The sequence below is a fragment of the Schistocerca serialis genome, chromosome 8, assembly GCF_023864345.2.
Source record: "Schistocerca serialis cubense isolate TAMUIC-IGC-003099 chromosome 8, iqSchSeri2.2, whole genome shotgun sequence".
In the NCBI taxonomy this organism is placed as follows: domain Eukaryota; kingdom Metazoa; phylum Arthropoda; class Insecta; order Orthoptera; family Acrididae; genus Schistocerca; species Schistocerca serialis.
In genome coordinates, this window is record NC_064645.1 from 568,029,486 (window position 1) to 568,047,469 (window position 17,984).

General features: G+C 42.2%; 1 protein-coding gene across 1 annotated transcript in view; it reads right to left on the bottom strand.

Moving 5' to 3' along the window:
• The window catches only part of LOC126417124 (uncharacterized), a 147,919-nt gene that overhangs the window by 20,566 nt on the left and 109,369 nt on the right, over nt 1-17,984 (bottom strand). The gene's annotated exons all lie outside the window — the stretch shown is intronic.

Here is a 17,984-nt window from a genome sequence, read left to right on the forward strand (position 1 = left end):
TCAATTTTTCTCCAGATCCACGGATCCGGCGATTTAACTAGTATCAGTCTTTTGATGCACGGTAAATACTGTAATTTAAAAGTCCTTATTTCTCGTCTGTAGGTTAGAATAGTTGTCTAAATCCCTACAGGCGGTCTAACACGGTCTGGGTGTGCAACTGTACACTGTAGTCAGACAATGGCACCAAGACGAGATGACCACTGATCTCTTTAGTGTAGATGCACACAAGGCTCGAATTCTTAAGGGAATCGGTGAAATGCCATGAGTAACGAGGATAATGGGCAAAGGACACTACGTTAGTAGTGTGGGTAGTTTGAGAATTTGAGTCTGACGGGGGGCGTGAGAGGGTTGTCCGTGCAGTTACAATGAGCATCGTGTCCGGATGGCTCAGTGCTCGACTCCAAGGAATGACGATAAGGCACAACAAGTTTATATGCCGAACTTACGCAGATGACCTAGTGTTTTTAGCACGGTCAGGCAACGAGGCAAGAGTGGCCTTGCATTGGATTAATTTGTATTGTATGGCTACGGGAAGTCGCCTGAACATGGCAAAGTCGGGAGCGATGAACATCGGGAGAGGACTCCCGAGAGGAAGTGTTGCACCATTACAGCCGATCAACAAGATGAAATGCCTAGGAATTATCTTCACTACAGACGTTCGACGCACGGCGGCACTGAGTTACAGACATCTTCTGCAAACAATTCGTGCGAGTGTCCGAAGTCACAGGCTAAGGGCACTGGATATGATACAACGGGTCACCTTTGCCAACACTTATCTAGCCTCTCGCATCCCCCACCTGGCACAAGTTCTTCCTATGCCGGTGGTGTTGGCCCGCCAAATCCTGGCGGCACTAGGATATTTTGTGAGCACAGGTCTGCTTTTTAAGGTAGGATACGAAACCCTCACCCTTCCTCGTAGTCGTGGAGGTCTTGGACTGGTCCACGTACGCGACCGAGCAGTGGCTATTTATGTAACCACAATGATAAAGATGTGGACACGACACCAGACAAGTCTGACGGGCAGCTTGATAGACGAACTCGCTCCACCTTCTCGTTCGGCTCCGGTAGCGGTGGCTCACATCTCACCATCGCTTGCCCATATGCGAACCTTCTTTGTGGAACACAGTTATGTACATATGGAACTACCGACTACCAGGACGGCGACGGCACGTGATATATATCACATCTTGACCCGACGACGGCCGAATAATGCCGTAGAGCGCCGCCAACCAACATTTACGTGGTCAGTGGTATGGCGTACAGTGCACCACCCACACCTTGATACGGGAACGCGCGCACTGTGGTATCAGGTGGTAAATGGGAAATACGTGACTCGCTCCAGGTTGCATACAATTCATATGGCGGACGAGGAGCATCGCCTGATATGCGGTCCTTCGGCGGACGTATGGTGTTTGGTCAAAAAAATTATCGCCTTCCTCCTTCGGGTGGGGCCGCAAACAATAGAACCACGCACACTACTTCTCCCAGATAGGACATATTATCCCCGAACGAAGACAAACGCAGTGACTTGGATTCGAGGTTTGACTGTGCGTTATCTTTTCCGAGACGGCAGTAAGAATGTGCTTGACTTTTGAGCCTTACTACAGGAACATCACTCACAGCTTATGAGACATCCGAGATATCGAACATATTACGCAAATTTTTTAGGGAGTGCCTTGCTTGATCCCCCACCCAGCTGGGGTGTCCCGGGTAGGAGAATGTAATTATTGTCTATAAGTATCAGAACAAGAAAGGACCACGACAGTGGAGAGGATCCACAACACACGTGAAGACGTATCCGACACCAACGCGAGGTATGACGGGATTAGGGAGGTACGCGCCTAAAAGAGGAACGTAGAACGTTATTGTTTTGTACTGACAGAAGCAGGATATTTTATTTTATTTTTTTCACTATTATTTAAAAAATAAGTCCACTTATTTACGTTTCCCAGAAAAATTTTATTTTATAAAGTCATCATCTTATATATTTAAAAAAAATGCTAGAAGCAGTTTATGTTTGTTACTGTTACACCGAATAAAAAAAAAAAAAGTTCGGATCTGCCCTTGGCTGAAAATTTTGCTTTCTTTATTTTTGCAAAGTTATGATCTGTCCGTAAATAATAATAATAATAATAATAATAATAAAAAAAGATCGAATTAAAAAAAATGCTCAGAGCATCAACTTAGTAAACAAGAGACCCTGGTTCGACTCCCGGTCCGGCACAAATTTTCAACGTTCCCCATTGACTTCAATCAATGCCCGCTTCCAGTCAAGGTCTGCAATTCCTCTGCCCAGAAATAATGCTGCTAATTCTGACAGCACGAAAAAATTGTGGTGTATAAGTCAGCAAATAAAATCCTGCACTGTCCTTCATTGTACATACAAATTATTATCGATTTTCTGTTTACAGTACTCGCTTCCCACTGAGTGATTATGGGTTATTTTCAAAATAAACATATCCTAACTCAGGTAATTCCTACTAAACTGATTTTTACTCTTCCGAAAGCACATGGATATGTAACAAAATTATACTTGTACACGGACAATAAACCAAAAAAACACATTTCTAAAAACTTATTAAAAATCCTACTCCAAAAACAAATAACTTGGTAACTTTTAGTGAGATTACATGTCTGTTCCAAATATCTACAAGAAGTACAAATACAGTTATAAAAACATGATTACAAGTACACCTTAAATTTATGTAGCCCAAAATGATCATGCGAGTGAATCACAATGAAACATTAATCAGATCTTTGGGAGATATTTTTGCCCAAACTTTTTGTACAGATATCTAAAACATTTCATAACACGAGGGAAATGAAAATAAATAAAACGATGCATAGCGAATCAAATAAATAACGCAATTATTTACTTTCGCTGAAAGTTTAACTTTTTAAAAGTCCGTATTGATGGGTATGAAAACTAGTACTTTTCACAACCTTCAGCTTAACACAGCTTATCAGACAGTCAGTTTCATACAGCGAAACATTCCACATTCATCCTGCTAAATTAAGAATTATTAACAAGCTACAACTATGCCTCATTATTACATAAAATCAGTTTCACAAAGAAGATTTACCTTCGTACTGGGAAGGAGTCCCTCGCATTTCTCGCATTGAAGCTTCCATTTCTCACGTGCCCCCTAATACCACAAATATAACTTTTATCAGATTATCTTCGAATTCGGAAATAGAATCATTTTAGTTTTATTTATGCACGAGTGACCTAGTTCGTTGTTTTATAACCAAAAACTCTAAAATTGAACACTTTCATCTACTTGTATCTTGTTCCATGAATTTTGTTATCACAGTCAAGAGCAATTTTAGCTCGCTCCATGAGCTCTTCCCCCTTCTTTCTTTGTCATCATCGTAATCTACTGGTACAACAGACACCTGCTGTTGCGGTTCGTGATATTCAGTTGTCCCTTCCGTCATTAGTTTCCGCTCTCTTGCGACATTCACAGGAAACATTCCCACGGTTCCACGTGGTACTCCTATTAACTCTCCCTCTACACATATTTCGGCGCTCAGTTAGCCAATGTATTCTATCTGCTCAGCTCTTCCCTAATGCTTATTCCCAGTGCCCGACGGTACTTTCCTATTACTTTGACAAGATACTGTTCCTCTCACGTGAATTTGCTTTTGTCCCACTCTTGCTACCGTGATTGAGAGTCTGCTGTACCCTACTATGACATAATCTGACTAGACTCATCTCCGCTCATTTCGGTAACCGAGTCAGACTCGTCGTTAACTAAAACTTCAAATGATTCTGTGCTTTTCGCCTTTCGCTTTTTACTTGCTACCTTTCTCAGTTTTCTAGCCATCTGCTTCAAAATACGCTACTTCTAATTCTGCGTGAAGAGTACAAATCCTTCACCCTGTTCCACGATCGCCCTTGACATCCTCATAAGCTGCACCTCCGTACCTCCATGAGTGAGCTTAATCCAGTCTCTCCACCCCATCCCCCAACTCCCTCGCCCCGTTCAGTACATGTACGTATCATACACCGAACTGCACGATAAAGTAACGGCGGGAAGGAATTGAATGCTGAACTAGTTTGCTATTTCATTAAAACAGGTACGAGGCCATTAAACAAGCCTGAACGATAACGTAAGTGATCTGGCAGCAATGTTTGTAAGGTGGTCGACATATATCTCTTGTCCAGTTTTCTTTGCACGTAACAGGACTAGAGCGCACTCGGTACCGCAAGCGGTAAAGCTACGGATATTTATGAGTGGAAAGTGGAACCGACTGTTAATTAAATGGCCGTAACTGCCGTTGTCTCGGTAACACTACTCGTTTATAAAAAAAAAGTTTTGTAATGAATGTAGAGAGACGTGCAATTAATAGCATCGCTACAGAAGCAGCTTCCTAATTATGATCGCTACCGGACTCTTGATGCGAAATTATCTGCTGCCTAATTGGACACCCCACTCGACAACTCTGTACTAATAGCGAATAAATGAATCGAATTTACTCCAATTTATTTTTAATGAGGACTGACCCAGCTTAAAGGTAATGATAGTATTTAAATATCAAACCAGGCAGAACAAGGCAAACAATAAAACAACACTTTTCAGCGCACTACTGAACCTCCATCGATCAGATCAAGCCTGGCACGTAAAGTTGAAACAAAATCACTCACACGCTCTCAGTAGAGACATTCACCCATTCATTAGGTGTAAAAGTTTAAAATAGAATATGCAAAATTATTTGATATCACTGTAACCAACTCTGTCCCTGTCATAAATTTAAATGCGGTGAGCAGAATAAGAAGTTTTTGCTGTTTTGGCCGCCGTATGCCGTTTGTAGCTTGATGACGTGTGTTTTTTCTTCTATAAAGTGGCTGCTGATGTAAAGGGTGGAGAATGTTAAAGTTTGCCACACGATACGCAATGGCTGTTGAGAAGAAAGACCATGCACTGCTAGTAAAGCTGTTTTATCAGAATGGCAACAACAGAAGAACTATGTAGCGGAAATAATACCGACAGAAACAGCTGCGAAGAGGTCCCATGTCAGTTAATGGCCTACAGAATAGGATTAAGAAATTTAAAGGAACAGGTGAAATGGAGGAGAGAAACAAGCAGCCATTCCCATGGTAGTTGCTGAGAAAGTTGCTGTAGCTATAGCTGACTGTGCAACACATGCCTCAAATTCAGCAGCCGGTGCTTGAACTGTGCCGCAAGAATTCCCTCTCCACTGACCAACAGTTGAAAATATTAACCAGCACTTCAAAAGATTAATCGGCGTACTTCACACTGGTATCCATTCGAGATACAACGGCCTTGACGCAGTGGTAACAGCGGTTCGCGTCAGATCACCGAAGTTAGGCGCTGTTGGGCTGGGCTAAGTACACCGGATGGGTAACTATCTGGTCTGCAGAGCGATGGTGGCAAGTGGGGTGCACTCATACCTTATGAGGGACGATGGGGAGCACTTGATTGGGACGTGGCGTCTCCAGTCACGTAAACTGACATACGGCTAGGAGAGCGGCGTTCTGACGACATGCCCCACCGTAACCGCATACAGCGAAGCCTGTGATCTGAGGATGACATTGCGGCCGGTCGGTACCGTTGGGCCTTCATGGCCTGTTCAGGAGGATTTTAGTTTATCTTTAACCGTAAAGGAGTAGGAATGTGCGTCAAATGAACCCCCAAGATAGTCTACAACGCCACGATTTTGCCCTTTTTTTGGCATGCCTTGAAATTGATGACATGTGGCCAGGGAATAGTCTATGGACAGGAGGACACAGTTTACTCTCTACTGTGCGTGCATGCAGAGAAATGTCGCTTATGGGGTTCTGCTCCGCTGCATGTTGTGCAAGAGAACACCCAATCCACTCAGTTTACGTGAGTGTGTGATGTGGTTTCACAAGCTTCTCATTCCCGGTCTGGTTTGCTTCACGTAGATGATAGCTCGCTGACTTGTTAGGTGTACAGTGATATCTTCATGTTATAAGGACCTCCCTGTACAACACGTGATGGCAGCTTTGCAAGAACGAAACTGTGTTCAAATCACTATTTGCACGCAAGCTAGAGCAACACCACACGTTGCTTGCCAAGTGAAAGATTTGCTTCGAGAAACCTTCGGTAACGACAGGATAATCTCCAGACGATTTGAAGATGCGCGACCTTTCAGATCTCTCGATGTAAATTCCTGTGACTTCTGGTAGTGGGGATATCTAAAAGATCGTGTCTATCATGGATGCGTGCGGACTCTTCCCGACCTGAAGGATAGCATATAATGTCATATCGCTCTAATTACACCAGATATGCAGTGAGCCACTGTCGATCATGCCGTGTTACAGACGAAGAGTGTGGCTGAGTCTTGAGACTATATTGAGCACATGTCGTAATTTGAGACTAAATCCTAATAAATGTGCCAGAACCATCGTTATCATGTGGTTAATCGTTCCTCCCCTTTTCCTGCACCCACACCACATTCTGACTGCTTAACGTGTCACATTTTTATCTGCTGGTAGAAAATATAACTATTTTTTTCAGTATATTTCGCAAGCGCCCCGATTATTGATCACTCCTACTATGTTTCACCTCCCTCCGATGTATACAGCCCGCACTGCAGCACTGGGACCCTCAGTTCAAACGTAATCACCCGGCATATTAAGTGGTCCAGTACGGCCCAAACATGAATAATAACAATAATAATAAACAGTTCAGTGATCAGTTCTCTCTCTCATCCACGGCGAAGCACAGAAAGACAGATCTACATCTCAAAAGTAACAACAAAACGCTAATAACAGAAGAAATTACTAACAAGAAAGTCATATTTCAAGGAAACAGTTTAACCACAATAGAATTCGGTTTAGCCCTCAATCCACCTTCATCCGTACTGATTTCATCTGCGTATTTACAATCAAAAGTAGCAGCAGTCTAATTGATGTACAGTGTGTGACATAATTCGCGAGACCCCTCGCGCTTTTGTTACGCTTAACTTACAAGGCATAACTGATTGTTACATAGCGTAATAGGCAAGGAGATGCAGTGCTACCAACATACCGTCAATTCCAAAATGTCCATACCTCACAGGAAACAAAAAGTGAGGTCCCAACTGTAAGTTAGGAGATAACAAAAGATGAATTTCAAGCAAAAGTGGTTTAACAAAAGTTCCATTTTCTGCTATCACAAGACACCGAAGGAAAATTGACATCTACGAGCATGACAGCCAGTAATAGCAACATTCCTCAGGATGCGTGTAATTTTGTATGACATGAGGTGATGTTCCTGAACGGATTCATTGAGTGGTCTGCAATTTTATGTTGCTGTAAGCTCTTCACAATTCATATGTCGCAACTGCTCCTATACATACTGTTGTGTACATAGTTCCGCGTAGTCAGCGCGTACACAACTTTCTCACTAGAGCGCGCCCCGCTAAGCACAACAGCGCAGGCGCAGCGCTCGTCCGTCTCCGCTCTACGAGATGGCGCTGCCATAAAGACGGACCAAATTCTGCTTCCACCTATCCGCGTATTAATATGTAATGCAGCCAATGAGATTGCTGCTAACGTAGAACCTTTTCTCCCCGCGGATCACACTCGCGCAGTGATACCTGAACGCGCGAGGTATTATAAGGAGTGTACAGACCTCCGATTAATCAGTCTGCATTCGTCTGCACCAGTCTCCATTAGTCTGCATACGTCTGTACCAGTCTATAGTCAAGTTTCAGTCTGCGCCTAATAAGATTACCATATTCCTGTACATAGCCATGAAGATAAATGACTAGACACTTTGTCAAGTATCAGAGATATGTGAGAATAAGATTAACGTACCAAGACCAAAGGAACCTCAGATTGTCAGCTATAAACAGCATCCAGAATCAAGTTAAGTAATGTCTATATTTTTTATTATTTTAATAAATGTGTGTGAAAATTAATCAAGTTCTGTTTAAAGTTGGTCACCGTCAATCTGCTACTCTAAGCGTGCAAGTGGGATTTCTATCGTCTGACCTAACGGCAGAAGATAAACACGCCACGATAAGACCACGAGACATATTGCTGACACTCGCCTACTTCGTTAGAGCGATAAGTCAAATAATCTGATGTAGTGTCTACCGAAGGTCTTACAGTACGCACACCACACATACATTATTAATACAATAATCAACAGCGTGTCGTGAATCGATGTGGAAACAATGGCTCTAAAGGTGCCCCAAGAAAACAAACCTCTGAGTGGCAGGTTACAGTGGTTATTAGTTTTATTAATAGCCCATCGAGAGAGCACAAGTGAAGGAGAAACAAATATAATAATTTCCAAAATAACAGTGGCAAACTTAAACCTGCTTCTCTTTCGGAACACCAATACATCAGAAAGTAAAAATGTCGGCACTCGGTCTTGGAACTTTACTGCTGTATCTCATTCAAAACTGACATTTCATTAAAATAATTGGTTATAATCATAAGACAGCACGTTCAGATTTCAAACTTACACATACGATTATTTGAAATGATAGTTCAAATAACGAGTTTTGTTAAAACGATAAGCTTCCTTATTAACTAACGCCACCTGACGTAACAATGGTCAACAGGTACAGACTTCGGTGGTAGTGTCCGGCCATTATTACGTTTATGTTAACTGTTTTATGCACCCTCAATGTTTTTGTCACCATTATTCAAATTACAGATTTTTTATTGGTAGCAAAAAACATGGTAATTATAAACAAGAAAGCCGGCCGCGGTGGTCTTGCGGTTAAGGCGCTCAGTCCGGAACCGCGCGACTGCTACTGTCGCAGGTTCGAATCCTGCCTCGGGCATGGATGTGTGTGATGTCCTTAGGTTAGTTAGGTTTAAGTAGTTCTAAGTTCTAGGGGACTGATGACCACAGATGTTAAGTCCCATAGTGCTCAGAGCCATTTGAACCATTTTATAAACAAGAAACAGTTTTAAGTTTGCCATTGCCGTTTCAGAAATTACAAAATTCGTTTCCCCATTACCTGTACTCCCTTGATGCGCTATTAATAAAACTGATAACCACTGTAACCAGCAACTCAAACGCTTAGTTTTCTTTGGGTACCTTCAGAACTACTGTGTCCACATTGATTCACGACGCCAGGTAGGTCACTGTATTAATTATGTATGTACAAGGGCGATTATCAGCTACGACACCTCACCAAACAGGTGTCGCCTTTTTAGCGGCTGGCGGAGCCGGTTGGTGATACCTACGACACGGCTGGTTTGGAAATGATTGGTCTCAGTGGCCTCTAGCGCTTCGTACCAGAGTATGTAAAGCAGGATCCCTCCTATCCGTCCCGCCCACGCAGAACGCTGTAGTACTAGTCCAGGTGGTTACCGGTATTCGTTTGCCTTAAGCGTTTGACAATCAGAAACAGCAGGAGGTATTTAACTGAATCTTAGTGCATTATGAGAACTACATTACCACATACGATAGTTCGAAAGCTGACATAAAATCGTGTTAATACCGATAAATAAGCTACGCTTACGCGATTTGCCTCATCCTTTTCCGAAGTTGTGATTATCAGCCCCTTAGCGACTCACGAAATGTCCATTATAAATTTCTGACTGTATTCGAACCGTAGCATCTCAAGTCTTATTGATGTCTCGATTCATGACAGGAATGTAGAAAGGCATGCGTATTGTCAAGAACTTGAAACGCGTATCAGTTACTAAATCCGTTCACTAACAATACATCAAGTCGTGGAAAAGTGCACACATCTCTCTTTTTGTTTACTTTATGGTACAGGGCAGATATTTGTGGGTTGGAAGTATTTTGGTAGCACTCTGTCGTCTTGCTGTGTCTTATGCGATATGCAGTACAGCTATGCACTTCAGTATAAGAAGAGGCCAGGGTTCTCGCGAACTATGACACCTGTAACGCCGGAAATGCATATCCTCCTATTTTCATCTATTGTACTATTATTTTTTTTCCTTGTTTTGTTACCTCAAGATATGACATTTCTGTCTCTTTATATATTGTAATTGTTTTACTGTTTATATATATATATATATATATATATATATATATTTATGCACTCATGTCGATGTATAATTGGTTTGTTTCGTAAATATTATTTGTATTTTTACGCTGGGTCTTGCCTAGGGAAAACTGCTATCGAACGATTACATCGATAGGTCGTGTGAAGACTCAAAGTGTATAGGATCTTTGGTAGTGTTAACTCTGCCGCGTGGGGCGCGGGCAGTGAGAGTCTGGCGGGAGTAGCGAGTGGAGCAGGTGTTGTGTGACGCTCCCGCGAGTTGCCGCGCTTTCGGGGTTTGGCAGCATGTAATTGCGCTCGACTCGCGATGATAGTTTCTGACATGGTGTCGCGGACGGGAAGCATTAGCTGGCGCACATCAAGAGCCCGTTTCGCCTGGTGACCGTGTCGAGAAGAAGGCGCGCCAACATCCAGCTTCTGCAACAGCGACGGCCGACAATGAGTGACTGTCGCCACCTCCTCGATCGACGGCTTCAAACCTTCAATCAACCGACAAGGAAGACTGGACGCACGTAAAGTTTTAGAACTGTATGGCAGACCTCAGCTTTTAATCTTGTTCCATTTGCCTCGCAAAATTACAGCAACTTAGCATCAACCTTTGTTGCTCATTGTCCCAATTGCATTACCAAGCAGGGTCCCTTCCTTTTCCGAAATGAACACGAGTGTCGTTGAAATTCAAGCGCCAGCATTAAAGTAATATAGCTAACTCGTTTTCACTGCTTTAATTTCAAAGTTCAATTATGGCATTAATAGCTGGCTACAATATTCAGATTACACAAGCACGAATTAAGAGTGCGAGCTTTGTTACCGTATTTTAGCTTACCTGTGACTGCAGCTCAGCTTGGTACGTACTAAATTTTACTATTGTTAATAGTTCAGAATCATTTAATTCAAGTTCAAAGTTAAATCTCTTGTTTCTAAATTGCGTAGAGTCAAGATGCTTTTGAAATGATTGTTGAGGTAGTCCAAGACTAACCGTATTTTACTGGATTTCGATGTGCTTCAGAAAGAAAGCTCACTATTAACTTCCGTCACTAAATTAACTTTCGATTTTCCGGTTATTAATTCTTTTGCTAAATTAAGTCAGGGTGTAGCGAAATTTATTACTTCTGACAAACTTTCAGTTTTCACACTACACGTGTCAACCTTCAGTTGCCACGCTTCTAGTGCTAATTATATGTGTAATAACCTTTCTTTTTCAGTTACTATAGTAATTGTCCTTAGGACTGGCGACCGTGATTTCCCCCAAATCTCAAATATCTAATTACCGCTAGTTAATTGTTAACGTAACGACCGCACATTTACTTTCTTTATTAACTTTACCCCTTTTCAAAATTAATTTCCACCAGTTTCATTTGCATTTTTCCTTTCATTTAGATGTAACCCTTTCCTCCCTCTTTACCGACAGGTTAACTTCGGTGACGATTGCTTTTCCCAATTTTCCATTAGGTACGCGCGGTTTAATTTTTCACTGTCATTAAGGTCGATAAGTGAGGGGGGAGGTTACACGTGGCGACCTGGTGACAGGACCATCTTCAAATTTGAGGTTGTTCTGGACACGAATTTTGCATTGTGCAAATCTAGTAACAAAGTACTGGTTACGAAATGGTCGATACGTCAGCGAGAATATTCGTGTGAGGAATCCTAATTAGAATTGAGATTTTGCATTTAAATTGAAAATTATTAAAATGAGTGAAGGCAACAATTACCAAAATTTGGTAGACTTGGATACGGAACAATCGGTCGAACAGTGGGAAACGCGCACAGCGGTACCCATTGTTCCGGGGCAGGCGGCTAGCATGAAAGATGCGACCGCCGAAACGCAACAAAGAGCAGAAATGGAATTCCAGACTTTAGAAAATGTTTCGGAATCGGAAGTGAAAATCAAATCTGAATCCCTTGATGACGAATACGGGGGGACAATGAAAGAGGAAGCCGCTACGGAAGTAAAACCGGTGGTTTCCGGGAATTTAACTGATTTATTGAATGTTTTGATTAACGAAATCAAGAGTCAATCGGCAGAAATTAAAGATCAGGCTGCCAAGCAAGAAGCTCAGGCTGCCGAGCAAGCAGCTCAGGCTGCCAAGCAAGTAGCTCAGTCTGAAAAAATTGAACGAATGCTAGACAATCAGAACAAAGCTATTAATGTTGTTAACTACAATGTTGAAGTTGTTAACACAAAAGTTGATAAAATCAAAGACGATATTGTCGTGATTAATACCGAAATCGGTAACCTTAAACAGGAAATGATAGGCGTTCAGGCGGAAATTGCGAGCATAAATACTCGTTTTGATTCCGAAATTAGCAGAATCGAGAAAAGTGTAGGAGATGCAGTTGCTCCGATCATCGAGAATAAGGTGACGGAACAAATTCAATTAGTGAGAAAAGAGGATCAACAGAAGGTGGAAACTTTAAAGGCTTTAGTATCCGAAGTAGATACCAAAGTGACGAAGCAGGCTAACACCTGCGAAGAGAAAAAGAGGGAAGTGGAAACGCTTGCGACAACCACTTGCCAAGTGATTACGAGGGTGTCGGAATTAGAAAGGAAACTTGACGAAAAACAGAGCTATGTGCCAATCTGTGCACATAGTTCGGAGTTGTTGACGAAAGAGGAGCGGTTCGACCCCTTGAAAAAAGGCGGTATACACCCGACGGATTTCATTAAAAATTGTGAAAGAGTTTTACCCAGATCATGGACTAATGAGAGAAAAATTAATGCGGTTATTGATGTGCTGGCTGGTGATGCCAAGCGTTGGGGCTTAAACCTCAACATTACGAACCTGACTTTTGACGAGTTTAAAAATTTGTTTCTGGCTGAATACTGGTCAGAGCAAAAACAGCAAAGTGTCTGGCGCGAATTTGTCGTATCGAGGCCTTTCGATGCGAATTCGCGCGGTTCGATGATGGAGTTTTGTGAGGGCTGGATCCGCAAGTTGGAATATTTGCGTGACCGCCGCTCGGAATCCGAAATAGTCTGGGAACTCTACAAAAAGCTTCCAGATGATACAAAACGCTACGTAGGGAGCAATCACAGGACAATCAATGATTTCCTGGGAAGAGTTGAGGACGAGGACTATTGGCGCAATAATCGCGACAGTGGCAGAGGCCGTGGTAACAACAACGGGTACCACAGCAACCACAACAACGATAACCACGGGAATAATGCATACCGCAACCATGGCAGCAATAACAATAATGGTTCGGACCGTAATAACAATCGGTACAATGCAAATAATAACAGGAATGACGGAAACCAGTATCATACTAACGTGATACGGGCTTCACAGAATAGTAATAACGCCAGAGGGTGTGATCAGCCGCCTCAGCAGCATCCGGGGAGCGTATCTGCTGGGACGAGACAGGGAAACCATTAGCCGCGCCGGTGAGGGGCCGACCAGGCGTGGAGAAATTTTGGCGGCCCAATAACAGGAGAAAACCCAGGTGTCGTCGTTATGAAAATTCCGTGTGGAATAATCAACGGCGGGAGAGTGTGCCAGTGTTAAGAGAAAGGAGTGCGCCCACAAGTAGTAGATCAGCTGTATACACGGCAGTAGAAGGTACATTCACTGTCAGTGAGAACAATTTAAGTAGTGTTCCGGAAATAGATTATAAGGTGCCAGCTGTAATACCCACAGCGGAACTGGAGATTGAGTTTAAGAATGATTCGCAATTGTTGAGAGAAGATCAGATGTCGGATAAAACGTCCGTCATCGAGCGAGGGGATGCAGAGAGGGATGAGGTCTGGTTAAGGCAGTTCGGTCGCTTATACGACGAACTAAGAGATTATAGGGGTCTGTATGGGAGAAGTGTTTATGGGGAGCGCGTGCAATATTTGCCGCGTCTCGTCCCACAGGAAGATTGTATTTGTGAAGTGATTGAAAGTTCTGGCCCTAACCGGCAGACTTTACCAGAAATAGTTGATGTTAATGGGGAGCACGAGCAAGATTCGTCGTGTTTCGTCCCGCAGGAGTTAGATGTTGAAGGAGTAACGGAAAGTTCTGGCCCTAACCGGCAGACTTTACCGAAAGTTATAGTGGTAGAAGTAGCCGACCCATCCGACGCAAACCTCCAGTTTAAACATTGCGAGAGTATTAAGGGGAAAGATTACGAAAATTTTAGTGATAGCCGGACACAATTGGTAGAAAAGCACATAGATTTCAGCGTGTATGAGGTTAGAGCTGACGTTATGCGGTCAGACGGTAGCAGTGTGGGTTGCGCAGATCCAGAGGAAGTAATTTCAGATGCTACTGGGCACATTCCTCCAGGTAGATTGGCAGATGAGATCAATCTGACCAAAGTGGAATCAACGAAGGTGACAATTAGTGAATTGATAGCAAAGCAACACTCACTAGTTGACGAGTTACAGGAAAAGGTTTCGGTATTGGAGGCGAAGCTAGAGACTAAGCCTCAGGACAAACGTGTTGAAATAAAAACTGTATGTGAACAGAGGCTGAAAAAGCCGCCAGATAAACCGGATTTAGGATCAAAGCCGGATGGTTTGTTCTGGAATGACCTGGATATAGACGAGGATTTACTGTGGGAAAATAAAGAAACAGTCGAGGACAAGTGTAGACAGATAGTAGTGTCTGTTAATATGCACGACCTACAACTAAACGTGTTGATTGACACCGGTGCAGAATTGAGTGCTGTATCTGGGAAAATATTTGAGTTGCTGAAAGACAGACCTGGCATCGTAGTTATGCCAGTAACAGGAGTGAAAATTATCGGTGCTACTGGGAAGGCCAGTAAACCGGTCACAAAACAGATTTTTGTCAACTTCGAGATATGTGGGGCACGATTTGAACAAGAGTTTGTCGTCGTGCCAGACTTAACTACGGAAGTAATTATCGGGTTAGATTGGCTATTAAAGTACCGTGCAGTGATTAACTGCGAAAGCAAAACTTTGACATGTACGTCCCAAGATAAAACAATAGTAGTTAGTTTTGACGAGGCAGGAGACGGTGTGCATAGGCAATACCAGCCTATACACATTGTTAACTGGCCGAATGGTATTGACGTAGGTATGAATTTGAACTACTGTAATGTGGGGAATCTCGGCATTGACAATAGTGTAGAAAGTGAATTGGAAAGTATTGTAGACGGTGTGTCAAACGTAACACACGAACAAAGACGAGGCCGACTTTCCCGTACCTATTGTCATCGCAACCATAGGGCATGGGGCTAATATGAAGCAGAATTTAAGAGAATTATGAACACCTTGAGACATGAATCGACGGGATTTTCTCCAGAGGAAATCCTGTTGGATGACAGAAGTAAAAGTTTAGTGGAAGAGGTAATCAAATTCCCTCCACGGATTGACATTAGTATTGGTGTGAAAAAAGATCGTTTGCGAGAAGTAATGAAGCTAAAAGCTGATGCTCGCATACGTCGTCATGACGCTAAAGCGCGTTTTGCTAAGTTTGCAATCGGAGACTTAGTACTTGTAAAAGCTCATGAGAAATCGAGCGAGATAGACCATGAAATCTCTAAATTTAAGTTTGTTTATAATGGACCATATAAAGTCATCGGTATACCTCACACAAATGCTTATTGCTTAGAGTATCCAAGCTCTGGAAAACTAGTGTAAGATTTAACGATTTGCTAGATTGCCATGCTTTTGACTGACCGAGAGGACATTAAAGAAGTTGTAATTAATAAGTAATTTTGACTAAATGATTTAAGAGAGAGTGATTATTTATCAATTGAAAAATCCAAGCTGCTAGTTTAAGTTTTCAGCTGAGTCACAGTAGATTAAGGAATGTAAATATGCTTTTGTAAATAGCTGTAAGATTTCATGAATATGTGTTTTACTAGTCATTGCCGATGTACTTAGACGCTGTTTTAAGTTTCAGGCTTGTACATGTGTGATGATGGACAGTGTTGAGTTATCCACTGTGATAGTGTTAATGGACTCCTTGAGATTACTCGGGAGTGAGTTTTACCGAAAGAATTCAGTGAAACGGACGTTCTGGAAATGCCGTTACAAGGGCGAGAGAGATCAAGCGTGCCGCACAGGCGGGCGCAACAATACTGGCGGGGCGGAACCGCTGTCGGCTCTTGTGCCGCTGTTGGCTCTTGTGCCGCTGTCGGCATTCTTTGTACTTGCGAGTACGGAAGGCGGAGTTGTTTTTCTTCCCGGACAGCTGATATGAAAGAATTCTACTGTCAATATTTATGTTTTTTTCGATCTGATGTGTGTTATTTTCTTGTTTAGCGTTTAATGGACTCCCATGACGAGAATATTAATTATGAAAGGATTATGTAAAAATGTGTATTCTATGTAATTAATTATTAATTTGCGTGTTTTGATCTACCTGTTTTTATGACCATGTACTCTGATTAATTTTGTAAATAGTATTCCATTTCATGATAGTGTTACGGATTTTGACGATTTTGGAATAGCTAAACCATTTTCTATATCTTCTATGAATTTTAATATGTTGTCAACCTGTTTTATTTTGTGCAAGATGACAGAGTGGAATAAGATTAGGAGTGTCTCCACTCAATTATTATGGTCTAAAAATTGATTTATGCTTAATTAGACGAATGCTAAATTTTGTTGATGTTTTGAGCATACGCATTTCCGCTATTTCTTTTTTGGGACATTTTCTGAGTCTGTTTACGTTACACGAACATCCTCAGACAATGTGGGGCACGTGTAACGCCGGAAATGCATATCCTCCTATTTTCATCTATTGTACTATTATTTTTTTTCCTTGTTTTGTTACCTCAAGATATGACATTTCTGTCTCTTTATATATTGTAATTGTTTTACTGTTTGTATATATATATATATTTATGCACTCATGTCGATGTATAATTGGTTTGTTTCGTAAATATTATTTGTATTTTTACGCTGGGTCTTGCCTAGGGAAAACTGCTATCGAACGATTACATCGATAGGTCGTGTGAAGACTCAAAGTGTATAGGATCTTTGGTAGTGTTAACTCTGCCGCGTGGGGCGCGGGCAGTGAGAGTCTGGCGGGAGTAGCGAGTGGAGCAGGTGTTGTGTGACGCTCCCGCGAGTTGCCGCGCTTTCGGGGTTTGGCAGCATGTAATTGCGCTCGACTCGCGATGATAGTTTCTGACATGGTGTCGCGGACGGGAAGCATTAGCTGGCGCACATCAAGAGCCCGTTTCGCCTGGTGACCGTGTCGAGAAGAAGGCGCGCCAACATCCAGCTTCTGCAACAGCGACGGCCGACAATGAGTGACTGTCGCCACCTCCTCGATCGACGGCTTCAAACCTTCAATCAACCGACAAGGAAGACTGGACGCACGTAAAGTTTTAGAACTGTATGGCAGACCTCAGCTTTTAATCTTGTTCCATTTGCCTCGCAAAATTACAGCAACTTAGCATCAACCTTTGTTGCTCATTGTCCCAATTGCATTACCAAGCAGGGTCCCTTCCTTTTCCGAAATGAACCCGAGTGTCGTTGAAATTCAAGCGCCAGCATTAAAGTAATATAGCTAACTCGTTTTCACTGCTTTAATTTCAAAGTTCAATTATGGCATTAATAGCTGGCTACAATATTCAGATTACACAAGCACGAATTAAGAGTGCGAGCTTTGTTACCGTATTTTAGCTTACCTGTGACTGCAGCTCAGCTTGGTACGTACTAAATTTTACTATTGTTAATAGTTCAGAATCATTTAATTCAAGTTCAAAGTTAAATCTCTTGTTTCTAAATTGCGTAGAGTCAAGATGCTTTTGAAATGATTGTTGAGGTAGTCCAAGACTAACCGTATTTTACTGGATTTCGATGTGCTTCAGAAAGAAAGCTCACTATTAACTTCCGTCACTAAATTAACTTTCGATTTTCCGGTTATTAATTCTTTTGCTAAATTAAGTCAGGGTGTAGCGAAATTTATTACTTCTGACAAACTTTCAGTTTTCACACTACACGTGTCAACCTTCAGTTGCCACGCTTCTAGTGCTAATTATATGTGTAATAACCTTTCTTTTTCAGTTACTATAGTAATTGTCCTTAGGACTGGCGACCGTGATTTCCCCCA